The 11493-nt window shown below is 43.3% G+C and overlaps 1 pseudogene; it reads left to right on the top strand.

Moving 5' to 3' along the window:
* The first annotated feature begins 5780 nt into the window (after positions 1-5780).
* Positions 5781-11345, top strand: LOC125368176 (annotated as a pseudogene).
* The last annotated feature ends 148 nt before the right edge of the window (positions 11346-11493 follow it).

The raw sequence follows: 11493 nt of genomic DNA, 5'->3' as shown, positions 1-11493 counted from the left end.
AGCTGAGCAGAAAGGCCGAGAAGCTGTGCACAGCAGCTACCTCCCAAGGCCCTCACTCATAGTTCTGAATGGGGCTCACTGTTCTATGTGGATGTGAGAGGACTTCAAAGAGAGATGGGGAATGACAGAAGGTGATTTCTTGTAAAGCGCTGACTATTTCCAACAGCCATATCTTACTCCTGTCCAGGCTACAGACCCTGCTGACTCATCTCCCCTTCTCTTGCTTGTTGGAGAATAACTCCTCTGACTGGTGGAAAACTTAGCCTTGGCACAGAAGTTCTGATGCCTTATTAGCAAACTAATAGGCCTACGGGGAAAAATCTCCATTAAGAGTCTCCTGTGTTTGTTGGCTAAAGGAAGCTACTTGTCATGAGGTTTTTCCCCCCTGTATAGAGCCTCTCTGGGGAGATTTGTTTGCCCAGCTGCTCCAGGGAAGTCTTTTCACAGTCAGTAGAGAAGTCATGGTCAAAGATAATTAGTCTTCAGGAAATAGTCCTTAGGTGATAGTTAGATTTCTGCCTTGACTGGTTTAATCCTTTGTTTTAGTATCAAGATCTTTGTAATAGGGAAGCCCTTTGTAGTAGTCACCCTTTGTAGTAGCCTTGCAGTAGTGACATCCGCAACTTTTGTATTGATATAGATATCATTCTGTATTAATTTTACTCTTGAAGTTGTGAATTGATTTCTAACCCTATATAAACGCTGGGCCTCCTGACATAAAGCGTGCATTGGTCCACTGGCCTCTGCATCCCCCGTGTCCTGACTACGGTTGCAGTTACCCGGATCCAACCACTGGATCCCGAACAGGGACCTGATATTTGATCCATAGGTGATTGTGGAACTGCGTTCGAGCTCTCGAGTGGAGGTGAGAGATATTTTGATTCACAGGAGATAAGGGAACTGTGCGGTGAGCTCCTAATAAAATATTATGGGCTTATGGGACAAGCTAAATCTACTCCTTTTCCTAATCTTATCCACCATGTACAGAAACGTAATGGAGCTATGGTCTTGTGTTCACAAATAGATGAGTGCATGCAGGTGGTAGTGGAGTATAATCCTTGGTTCCTGGAGGGAGGTACTTTAGACTTAGAAGTCTGGGAATGAGTAAAGAATAACGTGGAAAAGGAATATCGGTGTGGTGACAAGGTTCCAGTTACATTTTGGTCTTTTTGGGCATTAACGCATGCAGCTCTGAGTATGATGTCTCCCGATGCTATCATAACATCAGCTCCTGAGCTAGAGGCTGACATGGAGAAAGCCATGAAGGCCTATAACCTGTCAGAAGAGGCAGAAAATCAAGTTGGACAGGAGCTAAAAGAGATGGCTACACCTGAGCAATCTCCTGTCAGTTCTGTTAAAGAAAAATTAACATCAAATAAGCCTTCGGCCTCTACATATTCTCCTTCAGAGAATGACGCTAATTTAGGCAGCTCAGCAGTGCAGTCGGAGAACTACAGACACTCTTGTGATCTGCCAGGCGCCATCTGGAAGGTGAAAGTAAAAAACAAAAGATTGCCGCTGCAGGGCCCTCTTTTACTTTGCTTATTCTAATTCTTATGGTTGTGTTTCTCTCCCTTGGTATCAAACTTTTCCTGTCATTCAACCCTGTCCAATTGGAAGTGTAGCTCAGCCCCCTCATTATGAAGATATTGACCTGATTAACTTAACTTAGGACTGCTGTAATAGGGGCCGACTCGTGGCTCCATTCCAGTGAACGAGGCTTCCCCGTCATCTTTTCCTCACAACCAGGCACTAGCAGGGGAGCCGCCACTCCGTCTCCATCCATCAGCTTGGAATTGGGAAGGACTAGTGATTTTTCTCTTACCTCTCAAGAGAAATTTTACTGCAATTGCACTTTTAATTTGCGCCGGCGCTACATGTTTGATTAGTTGTGTTTTGTGTGGACTGCTATATTGGGAAAAAAGGCCTCTGGGGATGGAAATCTCTACTGGGGAGGATCCCCCTGAGAATTTTCAGGGCCCTATGGACTTTCCATCACTCTGGCTGGCAGCTTGTGGACGCTGGACATGCCATCCAAGGCATAAAGTGTCTATTTCAATGTTCTGTCTTGTCTTGACTACTTTTGTCTTTGAGGTTGGTACCAGTTTTAAATATAAACCTTTGTTTCCCATATTTCTGTTGTCCATTTACATGTCTATGGGGAAAACATCAGAGTCTACAATTTACTGTGTCCCCTTCTGCAAGAAGGCAGGTGAAAAGCTGCAGGCTGCTAAGAGCTGGGTTCAAAGAGCTGGCTAATCTTACCCTGAGAGTAATTCAAAACTGTAAAATGCCCCTAGCTAAAACTGGGTTAAACACTGGAGTCAAGTGCTGGGTGGGCTCAGTTATATTCCAGGGGACCCCAACCCAGTTATCTTCAGCTAAAAAGTATTTAGTATGCTAAAATATTTTGCTAAAACTAACAGGCCCTGGTGAATGAGACTAAAACATGCTAAACTCATTAATTAAAGGTTTTATCTTAAGTTTTGGTCATTGCAAGAGTAAGATTGGGAAAAATACCTCTTGCCACTAAAAAATGTATGGTTGGTAGTTGTTTTGAGCGCTTTTAAGTTCTTTTACATAGGGGCTGGGGATATAGCCTAGTGGCAAGAGTGCCTGCCTCGGATACACGAGGCCCTAGGTTCGATTCCCCAGCACCACATATACAGAAAACGGCCAGAAGCGGCGCTGTGGCTCAAGTGGCAGAGTGCTAGCCTTGAGCGGGAAGAAGCCAGGGACAGTGCTCAGGCCCTGAGTCCAAGGCCCAGGACTGGCCAAAAAAAAAAAAAAAAGCTCAAAAGTTCTTTTACATAAATACTTGTATATGTGAATGTATGTATGTGTGTGCGCACACATGCGTATGTGGGTGTGAATGTGTTAAAGATTGAAACTGTATGATGTAAAAATGGGTTAGTTTAACTTTAAGCTTCAAAAGGTTATCAAGTTTGGGCATTATCAAAAGTTTTAAAGGATTACTTTATTTTAAAAAGGAAGTGTAGTTAAAAATCTCTTTAATTCATGGTTAAAAAAAAAAGAAGAGGGGCTGGGGATATGGCCTAGTGGCAAGAGTGCTTGCCTCATATACATGAGGCCCTGGGTTCGATTCCCCAGCACCACATATACAGAAAACGGCCAGAAGTGGCGCTGTGGCTCAAGTGGCAGAGTGCTAGCCTTGAGCAAGAAGAAGCCAGGGACAGTGCTCAGGCCCTGAGTCCAAGCCCCAGGACTGCCCCCCCCCCCCAAAAAAAAAGAAGAACTTAGCATGGGCCGGTGAGCCTATCCTCAGGAGTGAGGGGTAAACTGACAAAGGTGCAGCTTAGCCACTTCACGTGGTGGGACAGCCATAGGGGGCGTCCATTCAGGGTGGAAAAAGGCAAGCTGGCATCAGCAGTTCATCAAACTTTCAGGAGTAGGATGGAGATAGGACCATTCTATAGGACAGGCCAATGGAGGCCTTTCTTTTGTTTTCAGGTAAACATTGGAAACCTGGTGGTAAAAATAAATGACTTGACTGATACTTCTAAAACTGCCCCTTAGGATGGATTAAAATTGGAATATCTTAAGGGAGAGTTAAAATTTTATTTACCTGATATAATTTGATTTCTGTACAGTTTTACAATTTGGATGTATTAAAAAGGCAAAGATGCTAAGACTGGAATCTCGTATTTATAATTCTGGGGCACAGTGCTAAGTGTACTCTTGTTACAATTGTTTTGGGTATCAGTTTAAGGATTCAAATTTTATGTGTAAACTAAATTTTATGTGTAAACTGTGATGTAATAGTAAGGCTATTGTAAGTTACATATAATCAGGTAAATATTTTAAAATATATAAACTAATGGGATAGAAGTACACAACTCTCATTAACTTTCTGTATATATATATGCTCTTTTAAAACAGGCAGCCAGGAGGCAACGTGCCCCCTGGGCTTCAGTTTTTTTCCATGCAAATAAAGGCAGAGGTGAAGATGTGAAAGCCTCTACTTTAAAAGACTTTAGAATGCCTTTCTAGATAAGAAATTTGAAAGTGAAAACAAGCAGCCTAAAGCAATGGGTAGCACCTAGGCTCCAGATTTCTTCAAACACATCCAGGCTTGTTAAAAGACTTGAGAAATCAAAAATGAATCTCTAGATATGAGATTTGAAAAACAGACCTGTCCTAAATGGTTGTTTTAAGGTAGATATAGGAAAATTATGGCTACCAAGATGATTGTTTAATTGCGACTCCAGTTTGTCTTGCAGGTTTTCAATAAAGTGATTTATTATTTGCTGCACCTGGTAAAAATATTGTATCAGAGTTGTTGCAAATTTTGCCTTTGTATTTGCAACAGTATGATTTAATAATTGCCCCTGATAAAATTCATTTAAACAGAAGATCCATTTATGTGTCTAGGATATTTAGTTAAAAGAGAAGCAGTTACCCCCCAATTAATAAAGATTCAGACTGAAGAATTAAACAATGATTTTCAAAAGTTACTGGGAAACAATAACTGATCCCTACCTATGCTTTACATAATCTATTCTCCATTCTTTTAGGAGATTTGGCTTTAAATAGCCCTCGTAAATTAAATAGTGAGGCACGTCAGGAATTACTTTTAGTAGAAAAAGCCCTGACTAAAAATTCCTTGTCTTGGGTAGATTTATCTGCCCCTATTGGGTTATTAACTTTACTTACCAAAAATCCACCCCACAGGTGTGCTAGCACATTACAACAAACCTTTGGAATGGATATATACCAGGCCCACATTCTCTAAAATGCTAACCACACATCTGAAAATGATTGGTTTTATTATTATACTAGGTCATGAAAGGTGCCTACAAATCACTGGGCAAGACACCTACTTCATTATCATCCCTATACCTAGACAACAATTCAAATTTTCATTACAGATCTCTGATATCCTCCCTTTGGCATTAAATGGCTTTCCTGGAGAAATTTTATACTATTTACCGTCTAGCCCTTTGTGGCAATTCTTTCAAAAACAAATTTATATTATTAATAATATTTTACTTTCTGAGCCCATTCTAAATGCTCCAAATGTCTTTGTAGAATAGTGCTAAATATAACAAATGTACATTTTGGATAAAAGATAAATATCAAGGTTTTCTCACTCCCTAGCAATTGGCATAACAAAAGAGTTACAGGCTGTAATATATGCTTTACAGAATTTCTTAATACCTTTTAATTTAATCACTAGCTCTGACTATGCAGCACATATATTATGCAATATATTATGCAATATATATTCTGCTAATATTTCCCAAATAAAACCCCCACTAGATTCACTATTTAAACAGTTACAAAGCCTATTACGCCAAAGACAGCACTCCCTGTATGAAATTCACATTCATGGTCATTCTAATTTTCCAGATCCTATAGCATATGGTAATTCTCAAGTAGATGCTTTAGTCTCTTTTGCTCCCGCAAAAGAAGAACATGCTATGTTGAAAATTTCATAATATCTTACATGAATTAAATATAATCCTCAAGGTCAAGGTATAGTAGAACAAGCTCAAAACATAAAAATAAAAAGGGGAATATGGATAGTACCGAGAGGTATGAGACTTCTATGAAAGGTCTTTATGAAATAGCCCGAGCCATTATTGATGAAGCAATATTTGTTCTTAATTTTTAAAATTTGCCTCTAGGAGATATATTGGCCAGAGCAGAGCACCACCTCTTAGCCCCGCCTTTGTTAAACAAGCCACAGGCTGTCTGGACATGATTGGATATGGAGCTAGATTGTGTTCCAGGGGAGCCAATACCCCAGGGGCGAGGGTATGCTTATGATTCTACAGAAGATAGCCCATCTTTCTAGCACCTTCTCCAGTGAATCCAGCAACAAACACCCCCTGTGCATCAAGACCAGGGTGAGACATCTTCATCCAAGTGATAAAGTCATTCTAATGGACAGGTGTGCACTGACAGGTGTACACCTCTGATGTAGGGGCTACATCAAAGGTAATGTATTGGGCCTATATTTTTAACCCTTCTTTATTACATCCATATTTATAGACAGAAGCCCCTGTCCCTGTTTCTACATCTATTCCTGACTTACTCTCTCCCCCTTATGGGTCTGGCATCCCAGTCTTTCCTATGGAAGAAGGACGATCTTTTAACTTCTCTTACTCTCAGTTCGCTAAAGCTATCTGTCTAGGCCGTTCCCATGTTATCCTTTTAGAATATCGGATTCAACATGGAGGTTCATATAATTCGAGTAAAACTCAGCTGGTTAGACTGTCTTCTTGCTCTGTGGGATCTCATACCTATGTTAGACAATTATCCTACTGTTAGCCTGCCTAAATGTGACATTTTTACTTTTCTGAACTTGAATTTTACTGAAAGCAGTTGGAAAACTTGTCGAGGAATTTTTCCAACTATATGGAATACATCCCAACATGTTTGGTATGATTGGGGACCTTTTGGTGTGTGGTTGGTTACAAAACTGCACCAAATATAACCCATCTTGTGACCCTACCGTATCTATGAACATGTCCAACTCCATGTCTGCTAAACAGCTTTTAGGGTGATTTGGAGCAGGCTTTAGTGACCCCTGGCCTGCACTTGCTGGTGAAAACAGGCTATTTCCTCCCCAGCGTCATTTGTGGAAATTAGCTGCCTCTCTGGCCCCTGTATTGTTGGCCTAGAAAATCCTAGCCTCATTAAAAATGTCTGATTACTAAAACTTACTGCCTTGGCAAAATTACCCAAGAGCCATTGATTGCCTAAAGGTGTTTTGAGAAATTCACTGGGACACCAGCTTGCAAAAGCCAGTGTACTTAATAAGCAACCAGGAAAATAGTAGATTTTGCTCAAGTCAGGCTTTATGACCTAGCTTCTTTAACCAGTCTATGCAGAAAGTTGCAGGCAGCCCAGCAGGAGGTGTGACATTCTATTGGAGCCACTGGGAGACACTGCTGCCTGCTGCCACCAGGGCCCCTGCTCATCCTATTTGGGTTAAGATGGAGGATGGCTTGACAGTCATCTGGAAGAATCTACACCTTCACCCTGTGCACCCCTACTATGTCAAGATAGGATCGTGATTTTGACCCAGCGCCACTCACTTTGGGTGCCTGTTCGCATGCATCATCCCTGGACTGGAGGACCTGCACAAAGACTAGTAATGCGATTTTTCAAGCAGCTTTTGAAGAGTAGTTGTCGTGCAATTGGACTGATTATCGCAGGACTCGTTGGACTGATTGCCATCGCTACTACTGCAGCGATATCTGGAGCCGCATCGGGACATTCTGTACAAACTCATGACTTTATGGTGCATTGGCACCAGGACTCCCACAATTTGTGGCAACATCAGCTGGAAGCAAACGCCCACCTTGAAGATGAGATAGAAGCCATCAAAGGAGGGGTGTTCTGGCTTGGACAGAAATATCTGGCTTTGCAGCAATGATTGTTTTTGACCTGTGATTGGAATTCTAGTCATGTCTGTGTAACACCTTACAAATATAATGCCTCTGAATGTGAATGGAATAATATACAAATGCTTATAGATGGAGCCATAGTAAATAATTCTTTAAGTGAGCAAAGTTTACACCGGGAGGTTTTTAAAGCTGTTCAAAAGGAATTACCAAATGCCTCTTCTATTGATGAGATTGCCCAGGGACTAGCCCAGACCTTAGAAGGATTAGACCTCAGGGGTGGTGTCAAAGTATTATACATAGTGTTGGAAGTTCTTTTTTCTGCTTTTTTTTTCTCCAGTCCTGGGCCTTGGACTCAGGGTCTGAGCACTGTCCCTGGCTTCTTTTTGCTCAAGGCTTGCACTCTGCCACTTGAGCCACAGCGCCACTTCTGGCCATTTTCTATATATGTGGTGCTGGGGAATCGAACCCAGGGCTTCATGTATACTAGGCAAGCACTCTTGCCACTAGGCCATATCCCCAGCCCTGGAAGTTCTTCTATTGCCTTAAATACTTATGTTGTGTGTTTTTACCTTAGGATACTGTTCTCTCATAGCAGTAATGATGCGTTTTGCTAAGAATAGATCTTCTGATATTTTACTCACTGCCCTTACACTTACTAGAGAAGCAGCTGTAGAAAAATAATAAATAAAGGGGGAATTGTGGGAGAATAACTTCTCTGACCAGTGGGAAACTTAGCCTTGGCACAGAAGTTCTGATGCCTTATTAGCAAACTAATAGGCCTATGGGGAAAAAATCTCCATTAAAGAAGTCTCCTGTGTTTGATGGCCAAAGGAAGCCACCTTTGTCATGAGACTTTTCCTCATACAGAGCCTCCCTGGGGAGACTTGCTTGACCAACTGCCTTTAGTGACAGTTTTCACTGAAAATAGTGAAGTCTCTTCACAGTATATAGGGAAGCCTATTCACAGTAAATAGAGAAGTCATGGTCAAAGATAATTAGTCTCAAGGAAATAGTAGCTAGGTGATAGAGTTCTTCCTTGACTGGTTTAATCCTCTGTTTTGATATCAACAATCTTTGTAGTAGCTCAGCTCTTGGTAATAGCTCAGCCCTTTGTAGTAGCCACTCTTTGTAGTAGCAAAAACCTTTGTAATAGATTCATCACTCACAGTGGCAACATCTGCACCTTTTGTATTGAAATGGATATCATGCTGTATTAATTTTTACCCTTGAAGTTGTGACTTAATTTCTAAACCTATATAAACTGTGGACCTCCTGAAATAAAATGTGCATTGGTCCACTCGTCTCTGCATCCCCTGTGTCCTGATTACAGTTGCAGTTACACGGGTCCAACACTTTCCCATCTGTGTTTGGTGTCACACCCATGATACTTTCTGGAAAGCACCTTGTCTTGTGGTTGGGAAGGAGTCTCATCTTCCTCTTGGTGCAGACAAAGGCCTGCCCCTGCTTCTGTGTCCCTGGACAGGCCTGATGGCCCTGTTCTTCATCCCCAGGTGCCTGGCTCTGTCTGCAGTGGGAGTTGTCTTCCAGGGTTCAACCAGACCCCCAGTCAGGGAGCCGCTCACTGCTGTTTCCATTGTAGCCCCTGCCCCAAGGGACAGATTGCAGACCAAATAGGTGAGGATGTGAGGCACAAAGCCTCCAGATTTCATTTCCATTCACCAAGCCACTGCATATTCTCTGTTTAACTGTGGACTTTACATAGGAATTCTGGTCAGTATACCACTCTTACCATTATTTTTAGACAAATGAACTGTATCAAATGTACAAATGCATGGATTGTAGTAGCTGAGCCTGGTGCAGTCCTTTATGATTATGAAGCAAAGTATGAGTGGACCCCACTGGTTCCTGAACCCCAGTAACCACTGCCCTACCTCTACCAAGTCCATAGGTTTTGCCAAGTTTTTGTGATTTTTTTTTGTGCCAGACCTAGGGCTTGTAATCAGGGCATGAACACTATGACTGGCTTCTTTTTGCTCTACCACTAGAGCCACAATGCCACTTCCATTTTTTTCTATATATGTGATGCTAAGGAATCGAACTCAGGGCTTCATGTATGCAAGGCAAGCCCTCTACCAGTAGGCTATATACCACGTCCCCTTGTCAAGTGCAATTACAGAATGAAGGTTCATTTGTATCTTTCATTCTCTTCTTCCAAGAGTTTATGAGATCCCTCCTAGTAGTGGAGTGGGAATATATGCTGTGGTGTTAAGCAACAGTGATTCATTTCACTCCCTCTGCCCCCTCAAGTTCTGGAGGCTGGAAGGCTGAGATCAAGGTATGAACAGGATTGGTTTCTTCTGAGACCTGTCTTCTGGGCCTGCAGAGAGTCACCCTCTTCCTGTGTTCTCTGGCATCTGTGTGTTCATGCCTTGATTTTCTCTAATAAGGAACCAGTCACATTTTATTGGGGCCCACCTGAATGTCTTCATTGGGCCTTTATTATTTTATCTTCCCTTTTACTACCTCCTAATACAGTTGCACTCAGAGGTCAGGACTTCCACATATTAATGTTGCTGAAAAATTTCTACTCAAATCAGTCCATACCATTTGAAAACTAGACCAGATATTACAACTATTTGGGAGGAAATTAACCATTAAAGAGATCATATGTGCTGGGCAAATGGCTGTAGCTACTCAGGAGGCTGAGATCTGAAGATCACAGATCAAACGCAGCCCAAACAAGTAAGCCCATGAGACTCTTTATCTCCAATTTACTACCAGAACAATGGAAGTGGTGCTGTGGTTCAAAGTGGTAGAGTGCTACCCTTGAGTGAAAAAGCCCAGGGACACTATACTAGCCCTGAGTTTAAGCCCCAAGCCTGACTCCTCCCCCAAAAAACATCACATAAAGCATGGCTATAGGGTATGCCTTTTCCCTCTGCCTCTTTCCCAGATATCACCCATTCTGTTTCTTGTGATTAATAATAAATCATAATTCCATTAATGAGCATGAAATGCTTCCCATGTGTTCATGAGAAGTCTCTCTCTACAGAGCTGGTCTCAGCACTCTCAGATAGAGATGTGGAGTCTCTGTGTCTCCCACAGACATGAAGTGATGTCTCCTGTGCCCTGAGGATCAGTACTCAAGCCCTACGCGAGACAGCTGCCTACCCAAGACTGAGTCCTTCTTGGCCTTCGATGAGCTCCTGGGGTTCAGTCTGGCTGTGGTGTCACTCATGTTGGCTGGCCAGGATGTGCTGGTCCTGGGGATATTCTGGAAACACCAGGACAGCCCTGTGGTCTAGGCCAACAACCGGCCTCTCAGCTACTTGCTCCTGGTCTCCCTGAGCCTGTGTGCCCTGTGTGCCTTGCTGTTCCTGGGCCAACCCTCAGGCTGCCACCTGTCTCCTCCTGCACCAGACCACCTTTGCTGTGGTGTTCACTGTGGCGGTGTCATCCATTCTGGCCAAGACCCTCACTGTGATGCTGGCTTTCAGAGTTACCAGGCCAAGGGCCAGGTTTCATGTGTGCCTGGGCCCCAGCGCATCTCCATGTGTTGTCCTGATGTCTTCCATGGTCCAGGTGATGCTCTGTGCAGTCTGGCTGGGCATGTCCCCACCATTCCCAGGCAGGGACATGGCCTCTGAGCCCAGGCACATTGTCATCCAGTTCCAGGAGGGCTCTGGAGTGGCCTTCTACTGTGTGCTGGGTTACCTGGGCTTCCTGGCCATGGGGACCTTCTGTGTGGCCTTCCTGGCCCGGGGCCTGCCAGATGCCTTCAATGAGACCCAGTTCATCACCTTCAGCATGCTGCTGTTCTGCAATGTCTGGACAGCCTTCCTGCCCCTGTACCACAATGCTCGGGGCAAGTCCATGGTAGCTGTGGAGATCTTCTCCATCCTGGCCTCCACTGGGGGGCTGCTGGGTGGCATCTTCCTCCCCAAGTGCTACATCATCTTGCTGAAGCCTGAGTGCAACACCCTGACGTGGTTAAGGCAAGGACACTGAAGCTGAGCAGAAAGGCAGAGAAGCTGTGCACAGCAGCTACCTCCCAAGGCCCTCACTCATAGTTCTGAATGGGGCTCACTGTTCTATGTGGATGGACAAGGACTTCAACGAGAGATGGGAAATGATGGAAAGTGATTTCATGTAAAGC

The sequence above is a fragment of the Perognathus longimembris genome, chromosome 20, assembly GCF_023159225.1.
Source record: "Perognathus longimembris pacificus isolate PPM17 chromosome 20, ASM2315922v1, whole genome shotgun sequence".
Classification (NCBI taxonomy): domain Eukaryota; kingdom Metazoa; phylum Chordata; class Mammalia; order Rodentia; family Heteromyidae; genus Perognathus; species Perognathus longimembris.
The sequence above is the reverse complement of the archived record's forward strand: the minus strand, read 5'-3'. Positions and strand labels throughout refer to the sequence as shown.